Below are 18,175 nucleotides of genomic sequence, written 5' to 3'. Positions count from 1 at the left end.
AGCTATGAATTATTTATGCAATTCGTTCATCCCAAAGCTTCATGTGACTTGCTTGAACATGGAAGCTGTCCACGCTAAACACTGAAGCACTATACCTTTTCATCTTGTTGAAGGCCAAAGCTGCGAGCCATTTTTACCAGTCTTCCACCTCCTATACATCATGACTCCGTTGGCAGAGCTCAAAGTCTGCCTCAGGAGTCGCCCAGTGTATTGGAGGTGCAGGATTGGTGCAAATGGCTTGTAACTTTGGCTTTCAATAAGACGGGAAGGTATGGTGGTTCGTTACTTAGTGCGAACAGCTTTCAAACTTCCTACGGATAGCTGTTCGTAATGTGGGCTACAAAGGTTCCGTCATTTTACAGGATATGTGTCTTGTTTTTACGCACATTTCAGTTTCTAGATTACGGAAACCATGTCGGCAATATTGAACCAGCAAGTTTTGCCGTAAAAGAGAAAACGGATAACTTTTCGTAAAGTGAGCTACGGACGTTCCGTCATTTTACGAAATTATGTCGTGTTTTTAAAGACGGTCCATTTTCTAGACTACGGAAAACATGTCGGCAATATTGAACCGGCAACTTTTGCCGTAAAATGGGGCGAAAATGTTTTACAGTGTGCATAAAACGACATATGACCGAAGGAGCTCAGCAGTAAACACATCACTGTGGTCCTTGCAACCTAGCATTGCGATTGCGCAACGTTCTAGGGCGTCGAGGAGGTTTCACATTATGTCCCCACAAAGGTCGTCAGCCGTCAGTGCGGAAGCAATCTTGCCCTCGACACTCTTGAACGTTGCGAACATTCTGCGCGATGGGTGTTTTAGGCTTCCTTCCCTGAATTCCCTCGCGAGCGTGAGGTAGGCCTCTGAACATTCGTTTGACTCTCCCTGAATGTCATCCATGCAGGGCTCACACTTTGTGTGCTTGCCAATTGAGCGCACTAAGTAGCCACACAGGTAATAAATAATACAATCTTGAGCCGATGTGTCAGTGTAAACATGATCGTGCATGTGGTCATGGTGTGGTGTTTGATGGGCAGAAATACAAATCTGCAAGAGCTTACTTCGAAGGCAAGCTTCGAGACTTTCATGTTCTGTTTTAACTTCTTTCTTTTTTTTGGCTCTCATTGTTTGATTCACAGTCGCCAGAACACTTGTTGGCTCTCCCATGACGTTCCCAGTCACACAGGCTTTGATGGGGGTGTAGAGGCTCAAGAGGCGATAGATTTGCGAGAAGCGGTGGTCTTCATCACGCCCGAAGGTCTTGACCACCCCAAAGAAGCGCTAGAAAGAACAAAATTAGTTATTACTTGCTCTTAAAGCAATTTCGATATAAGAAAGGGTTGCGTAAGAATTCGACATGTTGATTCATGGGAATGGATTACCTCTAGGGGACCTTGGTTTAGTTTTCCAGTGAGCACATAGTCTGCTCCGGAGTTGAGGATGTCCAACGTCGGGTCTCTAACTGAAGCAAGGGTGACGCGCAAAGACTCTATTTTAAGCTTTGATGCGAACATGACGGTTCCTCTGGAGATACTGCTATGCTCCGTGAGGTTTACCAGATCCTAAATGTCTGTGATAATCTGCAAGAAATAATGTCTGCTGCTAGAGCACTCGCTGAGTGTAAAAGATGACCCAGAAAGTAAGGTTTCATTTTTAAAATATGTTATCTTACCCTGATTTCCTCTGAATCTCTTTTTATGCCATGTCGAGGCAGCTTGACATTTAGTGCATCAAACAGGTTGTTTATGAGAACAGTGAACTGAACTGTGCCCTCACAGTCCTCCAGGCCGGGGCACTTCAGTCGGTTGTAGACCCTCATACCTACAGCGGTGCTGCGACTGAAAAACTGGAAGTAGAAAACAGTTTTCCTTAGAACGCTGTAGTCTTCTGTGGCATTTGTAAAAAAGCTTAATGATCTAACAGTTACCTGGACAGCCAACCTCACATTCATCTTTCTTAGGTTACCGGGGTGTACATGTTCCTCGGTCAGTTTCGGCACCACTCGAATCTGCTCCTCGCAATCAGCCTTATAGAGGACCCTGTAGTGGTCGAAGTTTATCTTGTGTTGCCCGATGTGCAAAATTAAAAAAAATGCAATGCGAACAAATTAACTCAATGAATCTCCTGGAAATAAATAAACCTTTGAAAAGGAAACAGAGTTAAGCTGTATTCAACTCACCATGCTGTATTCGTAACGCAAGAGATGATTCCGGGCGCATTTAATGATGTGAGGGACATCGCACAAGAAGTTTAGGCTCAGGTTAGGATCACACGGATGTTTCACCTTGTGCTTGGGGTCTTGCAGTTTTCCCAAGATACCGAGGCATGACCACATCGACTTGTTGGTGGTAGCGCCATCCCTTATGACAGCTACTACTATGGTTTTGTGCTTTCCCAGTTCCATGATCGCCTGGAGTACAAGGTTTGCAAGGGCTACACCAGGTGCTGCACTCTTTGTGGAAAAACAAGCAATGGCCTGTACCCAGCTGTGGCAAAGTGGCACAAACATTAGTACCAAGGCATGGTCAGCGGCAGTTCCGGAAGAGACGCCGTCTCCGTAATCAACGAGGCCATCAAGTTTGTAGGTGCCTAGATTGAAAGAAACGGCTCTCCGCACCTTCATCTCATCCAGAATCAGTGTGCCGAAGCACTGGTGCCCAGTTTTACCCACCAAGAAAGTTTCAGTGCTGGATAAGGCCACCTTGTTGAAGCCAAATTGGCAGAAGACCCCTTTAATGATTTGCCTTAGTCTCGATGTAGTCGGAAGAGGCACTAGGTTCATTGCAGTCATTAGCCTATATGTCTTCGGACTCGAAATCCTCAAGAGGAGACAGGTCGTCATCCACTCGGTTTCATACCGCCTCCCACGTGCGGATTTTACTGAGGCAGCCCTTGACTGCTCTTCGAAAAGCCACTTTTTATGAGCATGGCAACACAGAAATGGCAGCTTCGATCTTCTTGTCTGACATTTCAGAAAGCTGACGCTGTAGGCTCCGCATTTCTTTTCGAGCTTTTTCACGAAAAGCTGTAGCCCGGATGGCTTTCCTTCGGAGGTTTTTCACGAGTACACGAGGCTTCCTTTGAGAGGTTGTTGGTTTCGAAGAGTTTCTTTTTTCACTTTCGCAGAGGACCTTTCGTGTGAGGCGGCACTCTCGGCATGTAGTCAGTTCTGAAAGCACTAGGCACGTCTTTCTGAGCCACACATCCCCGTCCCGGACAGCTGTTTTTGAAGTTGGGACAGTTGGAATCTTTTCACAGGGGCATCTAGCACAAACCTTGAGGGAGTCAACATAGCTCAATAACACTCTCAATTCTTTGAGAGTTGTCAACCGCAGTTGAACATCCGTCGAACTTGGGCTCCTGTAGCTTGCCTCTGGTACCAGCTTTCCCCCTACACTGACAACTACAGGAAGGTCCTTCCTGAACGTGACCACCCTCATCACCGAAACTACGCCTTGATTCTCCACAAGCTTGAAGAAAATCGTGTGGTTGTCGGACGTCCCTTGAAGGAACCATCCTTCGACTGGCGATTGGGTTGCATCGATTCCGGAGAAGACGTCGAAAACGTCTGTGGGCCTGCTCGCAGGGTTGATGCCATCGTCTTCTGCCTCATATGCATTGGTGACTTCATGGGTCACACAACTGGCTCCAGTCTGAGCAACGCTGCGATCGGCGGGGGGCTTTCGTTTAAGAGGGCGCGGTACCTCTATTTATTCGTCCGTTTCAGCCACCAGATGGCGCGCGGCTCGAAACGTGGTTGAACGCGCAACTTCTAGATGGCGCCAGTATCGAGGTGTAAAAAGGCCCGCGTTATCCGCTGCGTGAAATAGATCCCGAAATGTGCCGTGTTCTCCCGGCGGAGGAAGTTTCCCCCTCCCTCGCGCGCGCTTGGTATGTACGCGCGGTGGCCGAGTCCGGCCTCTGCGCTGTGTGATGCAGTGGGTGGCGCTCGTTTCTGTTCGGAGCTAGGAATAAAAATGCCGGTCCCCTTTTTTTACGACGCTCGTTTCTATAGCTTGTTTTTCTTTTTTTTATCTCAAGTGACCTACAGTACCGCCTGTTCGAAATCGTCCTTTGCGGTGAGCGATTCAGAGTCAGGTTAGCATTTTATTTGGGTCAGCACTACACGTTCAATGGAGACCTCGGGCGGCGATGTAAATATGCATTGCTCCCAAAAGTGTGTCCAAGGTGCGCAATGACAATTGGAAAGGGTATTGAAGGCGCGCGACCGTCGGTTGGTAAAATACGTGCGTTAGATTCACTTATTCAGTCTAATCATTTTTGCCAACGTCTTTTATCTGTTTCGACAAATGACATGGTCGAGTCTATTGATAACCTTAGCTAGATTGGACGTACGAAGTGTCCGGGCTTTAAATAAATTTGCTTCGTTTATGTGAATGAATAACTGTTTTCTCTTTTCCGTGCTCGGTGCTATGCAAAAATCGCTGAGATGTTATGGTAGCTCAGTGTGGCGGCGTTTTGCACGCTGACTCGCTATTGCATTCGCTGTGCACAATATGTGTTCAGATGGAATGTGCCAAATCGTATTTCCGATCGATATGATAGATTTACTTTGCTACAGTGTTAATTATATTTGCCTGATTTAAACTGGTTGGTCCCTGATCTGAGCCTAAGTTCAAATTCGAAGCGCAGACAGACTTAGCGTCGTAACAGCCGTAATGCGCAGAAAGAAATTAGTACCATGAAAGAAAAACAAAAGGATACGAGGTGGCTCAGTGTTATAGAAGTAATGAGCGTGCAAAGGATGCCATCGTACGTGTTTTTTTTTGTTTTTTTTTTGTTTTTTTTTAACTCTTCGCATTGTTGGGAAACGCTCAAGGTACCAGCAAAGACAGCGAGCTGGCGTGAAATTTCCATCGAGCGGAAAACGAGTGTCATTTTTATTTCATCATGCGCTTTCATTTTGATATGGCTCAAAATGGGCGCGAAATAGTAACAGGTAAGGCAACAAAATTTAGATGTTAGGTCTGGAGCACCGCCATACTCAGCCGTGGTGGGGGCATCTCTCGCGAGTCAATACGGCAAAGGTATTGCGCGTCGAACTGTACGTGAGAGTTATCTATTTCAGCGAAACCTTGATTTCGCAAAACTATTGTGGCTCGAGTCGTGGCTTCCAGTACTTGGAAGCCACGAGCGAGAAATAAATGACAGTTGATTTTGAAGGACAATCGCGACGTGGAAACCCATAAAAGAGAGTTCCAATAAGACGAGAGCTTCCCCTTCTCTTCAGGTGCGTGGGTTACGCTCTCAATCCTGCACCTGTGGTAACACTGCAGGCTCCTAAAATCGCTTTGAAAACGTTCCTGATCGCAACAACTTTTTTTTTTTTTTTGTCGAGGCGCTATTTCATTTTTTTTTCTTTTTGTGTACCTTGATACCCCATCAGCGCAAAAACTACCATAAACTAAAAAAAAAAAAAAAAATAGTGGGCATACAACGACAACGCACCCACTGGGACCCGAGTCAAGGCAAGAACAACTAACTACTAAAAGGGGAAAAAATCATGTTCGCATACACAGACAGAACGCCTCCATCGAAAGAAATGAATCATGCGCTTGTTCTGCCAGTCTCGTTGTGCGTCTGTCAGAAGCCACAAAGGAGGAAGACAATCAGCGCCTACACCACTCCCCATCCCCCCCCCCCCCCCCCTAAAAAGAAGAAAAAAAAAAGGTTTCTTGGGCGCGCGCGCGGTCGCCCAAGCGATGACCTTGGAAGGGTATGCGATTGTAGCACGTTTGTCCCCCGGTTGTGCCCCTGTCTCAAATGCCACGGTCCGTTTCTCCCAAGTGCCCGTCTTATCTTCCCGAGTATCAACTCCGCAGTGATTCTGAATCATTCCGATGCTTTCCAACGTTGCAAAACTGTTAGACGAATATTTGCACACAAGTATACACTGTTTGCAGAACTATCTACGGCGCTAAAATTCAAAAGCGCCGTGTTGGATTCGGGAACTCGTGTAGGTTTAGCTCATTGTTGGAACATTCTTATTCGCGGGATGAGGACGATTCGTCGCATGCGCACTTGTCACAGGACGATTGGTCACAGGACGATTCGTCACATAGGAACATTCGTCACAGGATGACTCGTCATGCGGGCAACTGGTCACATCGATCGAGCAGGAGACGATAGTAAATTGTAAATTTCAACAACAGCCCACATTCCCTGATGAGGAGTTTCACGACTTCCCACTGTCACATAAACGACTGGTTAAAAAAACTAATCGTACAATACTTATCCGCTTTTCCTTGCATTATATTACGAGTCTTCAGCAGGTTGATCTCAGTTGCTGGCTTGAACGAGCAATAATGCGACTGGCAGCGAAATCAGTTTTTACTTTTGCCTTGCATACACCTATTCGACAAACCCAATACGTATCGGAATTCTTTCTGTTGAATGTGTACGAGTACCCTCGTGCAGCATCATGGCTCTACCTCTCTCTGTTGCGATCACCTCCATCCTTTTGAATGTAGTCCAAGTTCAAAATTAGTCACTCCTATATATGGCCTACGCATTCACCGTTCGGGACGGACCCAGAGGTAAAACGTCTGTTACGAATTCTTTGACCTTGGGAAGCGAAAGACATGCTAAGATAAGAGGTGACCCACTTTGTCAGGCCTAACCAACATTCAATGTTCGCGACCGAAACAGAAGCTAACACGTCTGTTACAAATTCTTCGGCTTTCAGAAGCCAAAGACATACTAAGATATGAGGTGAGCCACTTTGTTCGCCCGAACCAAATTGAGCAATACATTTTGGGGGGGACGAACTATTCTGGGACCGGTTGGCCGCGTGACGAGTCATCCTATGACGAATGTTCCAGTGTGACAAATCGTCCTGTGACGTATCGTCCTGTGACGAGTGTGCATGTGACGAATGGACCGTATCCCGCTTTTCAACGTTGCAAAACTGTCAGACGAATATTTGCACACAAGTATACACTGTTTGCAGAGCTATCTACAGCGCTAAAATTCAAAAGTGCTGTGTTGGATTCGGGAACTGGTGTAGGTTTAGCTAATGAACTTTCCAGAGAACGATAGTAGTTTTCGGGGTTCTAGGCGACTGGACAGGCCGCAATTATTGGTTCATTAAAAATTGTATTTTATAATCACAATCGTATCATCAAGGACACGCCATTTCCTCATCACTTCTTCTACGAACAGAGTTGCTGTATTCGTAGCTCACGTAGACGGAAACGGAGTCTGTGCCCAAATATCGTCTTTTGGCAGGTACTGCGCAGCGATTACACACAATGCCTCTAACATAAACATGCTGCTCCACATGTGTATTCGCAAGACGCGATACATCGTTCTCCCAACTTCGTTGAAATGGACATGAAAGAGCGTAACCGCCACTTGGTTGAAGTTCTACTTAGAGGTGAAGCGTTTACCATAAAAATCGTTAATAATTTGTTGTTGTTTTTCGTTTCACTACAAGACTGGGTTCACTTCAATTTTTTTTTTCATGCCGTCTCCACAGCGTTTCTACGTCGGTACTTTCGCGTTAGAAAACATCACATCATGTGCGAGAAAAAACTGCACGAACGATGCTGCATAGCCTTTTTTTTTTTTTGCACATTAAAAAAGTAGTTGGCTTCCCTTCGCACTGCATGTTTTAGCATGGAAGTTCCTATTTAATTATGATGTCTTCACTTCCTTAAAAAAATATATGTTCATTTAAATTACCGAATTACAAAAACGTTAAAATTGCATAATTGTTTTTCGTTGGGACGCCATGGCGACAGCTACACTTGCGTTCGCTTGTGCTTTTCGCCAGCATATCTACGATGAATCGCCAGGACCGCGACAGACAACAGCATGACACTCCGGCTTCTGTGACGTCATTTTTTACCACTGCAGGACCACTTTTAATGTGTGGGCGGGATAGGACGCTAAACACACCAGTCGGAAACGCGCTCCAGGTGCCATAGAACTGCTCCGCGACTGCGATTCCCTCACAGCAGCTCTAACTGAGGTTTGCCAAATTACGGTGAAACGGAGTATAGACAAAACAGACAGGAAACGAGCTGCGAGCATACGCTAGTCAAACTTACAACAAAAAGGATTGGTTTCTCCCCAAGCTGGACGACATTTATCGGGCATCTTTAGAGCTGCGACGCCCAAAATCACGCGTACTCAATAAGATTTTTTTTTCTCGCGTGTTTGAGATTGTTACAACGCCTTGGAAGCAATATATATGTATGGTGAAGTAAATCTGAAGGGGTACCGATAACTGCGAGCCACGAACATGAAGGATTCGCTAACATCCGTCAGTAGTGCGAACGGTAAATCGTCACGCAAACATATTCTCACAAGCTGCAAATATTTATTTGGCTTAGCAACTAGAGTATACTAACGGCACGTCATTATTTACCCCCCCCCCCCCCCCCCCCCCCAAGATACCATTTCTCGGTTCTTCGAGACCATTTCCCTAGTCTTCAACGGCCGCGGCTGCGCGCCCACGCGCCTGCCCTCGCCTACGGAGGTGCGTGGGCGAGGGCAAAAAGCCATGCCCTCGATAGACCACGGAGCTACGTCGTGTCTTCTGTTACTGTACCGCCAACAGGAGAGCGATAGCTCTGTGTGTTCCACATATGCGTGTTGCGGTATGACTGTACGTCTGTCCTAGAGGAAGATAAGAATATAGGGTATGTGACCCCCTCCTAAGCTAGCAAAAACAAACAGTGTGAACCAGCCTATAGAGTTCGTTTTGCATTTTATTGCGGTGCAGCACTACACGCTGACTCAGGGACGTAAACATGTGTTGGTCCCCAAAGTGTGTCCAAGGGGCACAGTGGCGATTTATTGAGAAATCGTATTGAAGGCGCGCGAACGTTTGCTGGAAGATACCCGCGTTAGACTCACTTTCTATTCTAATCATTTTGGCAATGACTTTGACTTATTTCAACACACGACATGGTGGACTCATAAGCTTAGGTGGACTGAAACCCCAGAATGTACGGTCTTTAGATTACTTGCTTCGTGCATGTAATTAAATAACTGTTGCGTCTTTTTTTTTTTTATTTGACGATGTAACAACCGTAATGCGAGAAAAAAAGAAACATTTGAACGAGGAAAGATTAGGATACGAGGTGCCACGATGTTAAGGAAGTAATGAATATACGACGGATGCTATCGTACACTTTTCACTTATTGGAGGTTTTACAAGTTGAACGTCGCGTTTATATCCGCTTGAAAATAGTATAACATAGACACGGCTTCTACATCTATTGAAGGAGCTTTTTCAGAAGTGATGCTCCTACTTTGTTTGTGGTATTTGACGAGCTCGGTGGTTTTACAGAGCCGGGCGGGAGAGAAAAGTAGGACTTTGCATTGATGGCTCTTACGAGAATCGCGATGGTCTACATCGAACATTGAGATCATATATTAATATCGAGGAAAAGGCCCAGCATCTTTTTTATGCTTTGCTGTCATAAACGCAAAAGCTGGTAAAACATCATTTGCAATGACAATATTTAATGTCCTTTTGCTTTATTTCTGCACAAACAACCGGCGAAACTCATTGTATCAGAAACAACTCACGCTGACGAACAGTTGAACAAAGGCAAAACGTAGATGCAAAGCGGGCGCGCTTCGCCTCGTTCTGTATTTCGGAACCGACGATGTCAGCGCCCGCAATTCCCCACTCTTCGCTGCTGTCTTGGCCCCACTGAGCTCGAACAAGACGCGGTAATCGAAGTCACATTTTTCCCTCACTGCATGGCAGCCTTCCAAATACATCACGGCTGGAGAACTGCGGTGGGTTGCTAACTCCACAAAACAAATCTATTTACTATATAAAACATAAATCTCGGGACGCACTGCAATATACTGAGTCATTACCCACCCCAATTTTCGCGTCTCTTCTTTCAGCTAACGTTCAAAATCGAGAGTGAATTCGCACCTGTCGCCATAACAACTATACCGCGCAGAAAGAAATATGAACGAGGAAAGGATAAAATACGATGTACCATGGTGTTGTAAAAGTAACGAATGTAAAAATTATATTACGGAATAATTTTGTACTGCCGCAAAAGAGCGGTTCCTTGTGTTTCGCTGGGGTTATTTGACGAGCTCGGCGGTCCTACGAGGCCGCATATATTGGAAAGAGGTAGAAATTTGTTACCGCTTTTGTTACGAAAGAGGTTGGGTGAGTCACTCAGGTCTAAACAAAAACGTTCAAGAGTTTCTTCTTTATTTTTTTTTCTCCCCGTTTTCAGAACAACTAGGCACGAGAACCCAAGGCTTAGTAGGCCACTTCACTAAGCGAAGCTATGGAATGTTGAGGGTGCTTCGTTTTTTGTTGGGCACACAGAAACTCCCGACTTTGAGCTTCTTTGTGCTAACTTGGGGAAACCGATAATCCGCAGTGCGAACAAAAACGACTTATCGGGGTGCCCAAGAAATCGCTTTTGACCGCGTGGTAGATTATCATTTGCGTAGGTCAGGGTTTGAAAGGAATCGCGATCGTCGAGGCGTTTGCTATGCGTCGCTGCAAACATAACACATGCACCACCTTCATGAGTGTATCTCGAAGGGAGGTTGATTTTCTACGCCCGGAACGTTTGGCCGCCGTTTCCTCCGCGTGACGTTACCGGTCAACTTTGGAGATAGCGAGATTTAGCAGGCCGTTTTTCTCCTCCGTATCAGTATCCCCATAGAACGCGCCGCAACTGAGCATGCACGCTTCCAGTCTTTTCTGCATATTCTGAGTTGATAAACATCTGCCGGTGACGAAATTACAAAGTTGGTTACAACCGAAAAACTCCGGAGGTTGGAAATATTCGGCCTGGGCAAAACCAAAACACTCCAGTCGGTGTATGTTCCCGCCCTAGCGACGGCTAGTTTCTTCAAAACGCCTCCTCTGTAGAAGTTTGTGAAACATTTTATCTCGTCGATTCTCTATCCTTGCAGTGCCTATTCAGAGGTCGGTGTGGTTCTTGGAAGACAACGCCAACAACATTAGTGTCGTCCGGAACCATTGACCTTAGAAACGCGCCTCCTCGCTTGGGGAACTGAGATTCGTTGACTGTTATTTGTTTCTTTTGCCTACTCTTTTCATAGAAAATGAGTATAGATAACAGAACAAAGCTTTTCTTTTTTTTTTTTTGTTGTCGTTCATACCTGAAAGCTATGTCGTGTCATCCACTCTGCGCAGTGTAGTGAGAGTCACGAGCGAGAGAGAGATAGAGAGAGAGGGAGGAACTCCCGTCTGGGATGCACAAAGGAAGGGGGTAGTTCTTCCCTCCCTTCCTCCCCAACTGCTTGGGATAAAAACTCTGTGCACACGTCCAGACTTCTCTTTCCTGGTTGCGTATTCGGACTGTGTCCTGACGCTTCAAGATGCTCGGAGCAATTTTCAGCAGTAGCCACCTGAAGTGGCTTTGTCGAGACCGCTTGTTTTTGGAAACGAGCATTGACGTATGTAATTTTAGTTATTCAGGGGCAACGGTACGCACGCTGCGGGAAAGAATAGACATCCTGCCACTGAAGAAGCTGGAATTTGTGATAGTGTACATAGGGGGCAATGATCTTCAGAACGGCGGCAGGGGGTCAGCAGTTGTTCAAGAAGTTGTGGTGAGTACCCTTTCAGCAAACGCTTGAACCTAACAAGTGGGGATCCGTAGGCCGGCAGGCTATAATTTTGCTATTACTATTATTCCCGAGAAAGGCTATCAGTGTCTGCGTGTATACATGCCTTGCACCTACATCACATGATGACGTCGAACACCGGTATCCACCATGCTGGTGGTTGACACGACGGCCCTTCGCAGCGAAATCAATGGTAAACTGCGCCGCGCTCGGCTCGGCTGTAGCAATTGCTACGTATCCCGGCGATCGTCCGATCGTTGCGTCGGCATGCCCCGCGAAACAGAGTAGTCCTCAAGTTAGAGAAGGTACGAGCGACAGGAAAGGGATGCGGCAGCGGATTATCCAGTTTGGGGGACGCATTTCATAGCGGCGAGCGACGGCACTTTTCTACCGTTGTTTACTTTTGCGCACGCCTTTGCATCGGCTTTTGCTCGTTCGGGGTGTATATGGGCTTTGGCCTTCGTTACATAACGCCGTTTTCACGCTTCGAGCACACCTTCGGGGCTCCCGGCCGAGTCCAGGCGAGTGTCGCGCAGGTTAGCGGTACTCGCCTGGTAAGCGCATCCGCGCGGTGTGAAGTCAACTACCTTTATCGTGCGGGGCCCTGTCCTTCCATAGAGTGACGTCACGCGCTTGTTTTTGCGAAGCACGTTTACCATCTGGGATTTGCTTTTCAGGAACTGCTCCTGCGTCTGAGGCAGCAGGCGCAGTATGTGTTTTGTTTTAAATTACTGCCCCAACGCCGAAACAAGGCAGTGGACCCAGAGTTACGTTACTTCAACAGGGCACTCCCACGTGCCCTAAAACGCAACGGGGACATAAACGTGATCTCCCTGACTGTGGATGTAAGTTGGAACCTTTTTTGTTTTCATTATTTTTATATGGCGTAAATCGAAGACATTAAAAATACCGATAACACTATCTGAGAAGAGTTTTGCAGTAATAAGTGGCCTCCTTCAAAGTCCGCCTGCAACTTGCAGCTGCTGCATTTTAGCAAGTATTGTTTTTATTGAACGAAAGGAAAAGATAGTGCCGGCATTAATTTTCACGAATTGGCTGCGTAAAGCTTGGACCTCCGTTGTTTTTGGTGCGTACCATATACTATCCTCTATGGCCATTGTCTGCTATCCATCAAATAAATAAATGTTTAGCCTGTAACAAAATTGCTGAAGTAAAAACAAAACTGTGCGTGCACGTTAAAAAAAATGATATTCAATTATTTCGTTTGACTCATTCGAAAAAATGCCGTCAGCTAATATTGACAAAAACCAACATTCCCGTACATAGACATGTCTCTTCGTTGTTCTTTTTCAGCACAAGTTTCTGGACCACCAGAGAAAGCTAAAAACTGGGCTTCTGGCGGCCGACGGTTACCACGTGTCCGGTGGCGCCGGCACTGCGGCCCTGGCGGGCATCCTGGTGGGCGCTCTGAGCAAGGCATTCGGACCTTGGGTGAAAAAGCACCCGGGAGTTCTCCGGACCCCAGTTATTTGGGGCTGCAAAGTGTGCCAAGCAAAGGGCCACAATGCTGCTCACTGCAAAAATTTCCTCGCGTAAATAAACACTAAACGCACTTTGGAGTTGGTTGCCTCATTGACCGGTTACACTATTTGGGAATGATGTGTTCGAACGTCACTCAAATGTTATGTTCGCCACCTGCAAACTAAGGAGAGGAACAGTTCTCGTTTGCCTGCACTTAGAGTGTCAATCTTTGCGTTCGAGAGAGGCAGCTCCGGCGCTGTGTGGCGAGTCCGGAGAGGTGCAGCGGGGTAGGATCCGCCAAACAAAAATTGGCGGTGTCGTCGGACAAAATGCGGTGTTTGTCACTCTTGCTGGATGAGGCTGACAAAACAGTTCTGCAAAAAAAGAGATTGCTTGGAAGTTTTTTTTTTTTTTTTTTCAATATAAGCTTGTAGGTCTCAACATCATGCGCTTTTCATTAGATAGTTCACCCATTCAGCTCAGGAACGACAAACACATAGTGGCTATACTAGCCTCGTGAAAAAGCAAAAAAAAAAAAAAAAAAAGCAAAAAAAAAAAGCACGAAAACTAAAGATAGCTCGGACTGTTCCAGCTGTAGCGCCTTTCGCCCATCCGCACCGTAAGCCCCCGTGAAGTGATACTACAAGCAGAGGGGCGTCACCTTGAGGAACGCTTTGATTCCACGTGCGGGCGTGCTCAGTGGGCCAGGTTCAAAAATTACAAACTCTCATCGGCATTTTCTTTGCTTTTTCAAAAGCTAATATGAATTTTGGGCGACGTGAATTTGATGTGACGTCGTTTCAAGAGGCAATTAAATTATCGAAGTTTTCGTGGGAAGCTGCGTTACTATCCCAGATTACAACGGATCGCGGCAATATATAACGTCCCTAAAAGCAAACCAAAACAAACTGGATCGAGATCTTCAACACTGAGACTGCAATGATACTTGGTATTTCATAGGTATTTTATTTGCAAAGTTTTATATCCACTTTTCAAAATTGCCAAAAACATACACACAGATACAGCAAATAGTTGCCTTGGAGGCAGGAGTAGCACGGTCCAAAAATCGTCTAAGAACAAAAAAGTTATTTTATATATTTTTCCATGCAAAAAGATAGACTGACTAAAGGATCGCACTGAAGAAAAAGAACCCCAACAAGTATTGATACTGTAACGAAAAAAATATATTTCAATAACCATTTTCAAAAAACAGTAAAAAAAAAAAAGAAACATCAGAAGTGACATGAAAAAATACATATAAATTACCAGTTCGTCTACCTGGATACTGTTGTCATGAAACCATGCACTTATACATTTTACAACCATGACTAAGAGTATTTGGCAAAATAACAAAACTAAATTTAGGCACGATGCTACTCTACCGGTCAGCATGAAATATAGCCCGTTTATAAAGCATAGCCGAATGGCATATGGGCAATTGGTTTAGTGTGAATAACAACATACACTCTGTTAACATTTGAATACACACTTTTACTCTGGCTATCGGGCATGCAGGTATAAAAGATACTGAACAGAGCAACACAGCATTCACTTCCACATCTAAAATGTCCTCTTACACCTCAAAGTGCGTTCTTATGGCTAAAGCACGCCGGTATCGGATTAAACTAGGTGCCGTCTTTTAGGATTAAATGCATGATAATAAGGAACGTCAATAAAATGAACCTTTTACATCTTAGCTATTTTTATAGCCTCCAACAACAACTCAGTCACTGAGGGACCCATGATTGTTTTACAGCATATTGTAACAGGCGTAGAAATATACATATTATGCTCTTCGGAACCCTTCTCCGCAGAATGTTGAAGCATGTCCATCCGGCCTGTCCCCGAGTACCGCGTCAGTTTTATCTGAAGAAAACAATAGCATATGAAAACAGGCTGAGTAGCATTTAGTAAAAAAAATTACATAGAGTAACTGGCTGAAGCTGAGCAAGTTGGTTCATAGCTTGTGTTCAGCTGGTAATATCAAAAGCATAGAGTAAATTATAGCAATTTAGGTCAAAGTGACAGGAGTACACAGAACAAAATGAAGTTACCTGTTGCCCTGCACCGATTGCCATAGGCACCACGGCAAGATCTGCGTTCGGCTGGAATTCACTCCCACTGGGGTCTAACAAGAAAACAATGGTAAACATCATCAGTTCTGGTCTTGTCAGAAATCAGGCTGAGGTTCAAAGCAAATATTTAAAATATTATAATACTCATCTTTTTTCGTAAAAAGTTATTTCATTTTCATCTCAAGATGTGTTGAAGATTGTATGCAGCACACGCAGCCATTCCGGAACACAATGCAAAAAGAAAAAGAAACAATAAAATATTCGCTCCAACAGATTACGAAACATAAAATACATACCTTATTTTGGACGGTATCAACAAACGAAGCAGCTGTTGAATGGAGAGAACACACATATGCAAGCACTGTGTCGTTCACATTCCTGTTCAAATCGGATATGCGGACGGAAAGGAAGGCAACCTTAGCTTGGACGGTATCAACAAACGAAGCAGCTGTTGAATGGAGAGAACACACATATGCAAGCACTGTGTCGTTCACATTCCTGTTCAAATCGGATAAGTGGACGGAGAGGAAGGCAACCTTAGCTTGGACGGTATCAACAAACGAAGCAGCTGTTGAATGGAGAGAACACACATATGCAAGCACTGTGTCGTTCCCATACCTGTTCAAAGCGGATAAGCGGACGGAGAGGAAGGCAACCTTAGCTTGGACGGTATCAACAAACGAAGCAGCTGTTGAATGGAGAGAACACACATATGCAAGCACTGTGTCGTTCACATTCCTGTTCAAATCGGATAATTGGACGGAGAGGAAGGCAACCTTAGCTTGGACGGTATCAACAAACGAAGCAGCTGTTGAATGGAGAGAACACACATATGCAAGCACTGTGTCGTTCCCATACCTGTTCAAAGCGGATAAGCGGACGGAGAGGAAGGCAACCTTAGCTTGGACGGTATCAACAAACGAAGCAGCTGTTGAATGGAGAGAACACACATATGCAAGCACTGTGTCGTTCACATTCCTGTTCAAATCGGATAAGTGGACGGAGAGGAAGGCAACCTTAGCTTGGACGGTATCAACAAACGAAGCAGCTGTTGGATGGAGAGAACACACATGTGCAAGCACTGTGTCGTTCCCATACCTGTTCAAAGCGGATAAGCGGACGGAGAGGAAGGCAACCTTAGCTTGGACGGTATCAACAAACGAAGCAGCTGTTGAATGGAGAGAACACACATATGCAAGCACTGTGTCGTTCACATTCCTGTTCAAATCGGATAAGTGGACGGAGAGGAAGGCAACCTTAGCTTGGACGGTATCAACAAACGAAGCAGCTGTTGAATGGAGAGAACACACATATGCAAGCACTGTGTCGTTCCCATACCTGTTCAAAGCGGATAAGCGGACGGAGAGGAAGGCAACCTTAGCTTGGACGGTATCAACAAACGAAGCAGCTGTTGAATGGAGAGAACACACATATGCAAGCACTGTGTCGTTCACATTCCTGTTCAAATCGGATAAGTGGACGGAGAGGAAGGCAACCTTAGCTTGGACGGTATCAACAAACGAAGCAGCTGTTGAATGGAGAGAACACACATATGCAAGCACTGTGTCGTTCCCATACCTGTTCAAAGCGGATAAGCGGACGGAGAGGAAGGCAACCTTAGCTTGGACGGTATCAACAAACGAAGCAGCTGTTGAATGGAGAGAACACACATAGGCAAGCACTGTGTCGTTCACATTCCTGTTCAAATCGGATAAGTGGACGGAGAGGAAGGCAACCTTAGCTTGGACGGTATCAACAAACGAAGCAGCTGTTGAATGGAGAGAACACACATATGCAAGCACTGTGTCGTTCCCATACCTGTTCAAAGCGGATAAGCGGACGGAGAGGAGGGCAACCTTAGCTTGGACGGTATCAACAAACGAAGCAGCTGTTGAATGGAGAGAACACACATGTGCAAGCACTGTGTCGTTCACATTCCTGCTCAAATCGGATAAGTGGACGGAGAGGAAGGCAACCTTAGCATGGACGGTATCAACAAACGAAGCAGCTGTTGAATGGAGAGAACACACATATGCAAGCACTGTGTCGTTCCCATACCTGTTCAAAGCGGATAAGCGGACGGAGAGGAAGGCAACCTTAGCTTGGACGGTATCAACAAACGAAGCAGCTGTTGAATGGAGAGAACACACATATGCAAGCACTGTGTCGTTCCCATACCTGTTCAAATCGGATAAGTGGACGGAGAGGAAGGCAACCTTAGCTTGGACGGTATCAACAAACGAAGCAGCTGTTGAATGGAGAGAACACACATGTGCAAGCACTGTGTCGTTCCCATACCTGTTCAAAGCGGATAAGCGGACGGAGAGGAAGGCAACCTTAGCTTGGACGGTATCAACAAACGAAGCAGCTGTTGAATGGAGAGAACACACATATGCAAGCACTGTGTCGTTCACATTCCTGTTCAAATCGGATAAGTGGACGGAGAGGAAGGCAACCTTAGCTTGGACGGTATCAACAAACGAAGCAGCTGTTGAATGGAGAGAACACACATATGCAAGCACTGTGTCGTTCCCATACCTGTTCAAAGCGGATAAGCGGACGGAGAGGAAGGCAACCTTAGCTTGGACGGTATCAACAAACGAAGCAGCTGTTGAATGGAGAGAACACACATATGCAAGCACTGTGTCGTTCACATTCCTGTTCAAATCGGATAAGTGGACGGAGAGGAAGGCAACCTTAGCTTGGACGGTATCAACAAACGAAGCAGCTGTTGAATGGAGAGAACACACATATGCAAGCACTGTGTCGTTCCCATACCTGTTCAAAGCGGATAAGCGGACGGAGAGGAAGGCAACCTTAGCTTGGACGGTATCAACAAACGAAGCAGCTGTTGAATGGAGAGAACACACATATGCAAGCACTGTGTCGTTCCCATACCTGTTCAAATCGGATAAGTGGACGGAGAGGAAGGCAACCTTAGCTTGGACGGTATCAACAAACGAAGCAGCTGTTGAATGGAGAGAACACACATATGCAAGCACTGTGT

The 18,175-nt window shown here is 45.7% G+C and overlaps 2 pseudogenes; both read right to left on the bottom strand.

Annotated features, from left to right (window-relative positions):
• Nucleotides 1-607: 607 nt before the first annotated feature.
• Nucleotides 608-1,515, bottom strand: LOC121834736 (annotated as a pseudogene).
• Nucleotides 1,516-3,059: 1,544 nt separating this feature from the next.
• Nucleotides 3,060-9,859, bottom strand: LOC115317978 (annotated as a pseudogene).
• Nucleotides 9,860-18,175: the final 8,316 nt, after the last annotated feature.

This window comes from Ixodes scapularis, unplaced genomic scaffold, assembly GCF_016920785.2.
Source record: "Ixodes scapularis isolate PalLabHiFi unplaced genomic scaffold, ASM1692078v2 PGA_scaffold10__122_contigs__length_95168666, whole genome shotgun sequence".
Classification (NCBI taxonomy): domain Eukaryota; kingdom Metazoa; phylum Arthropoda; class Arachnida; order Ixodida; family Ixodidae; genus Ixodes; species Ixodes scapularis.
Note: the sequence above shows the minus strand (reverse complement) of the source record. Positions and strands in the feature narration are given on the sequence as shown.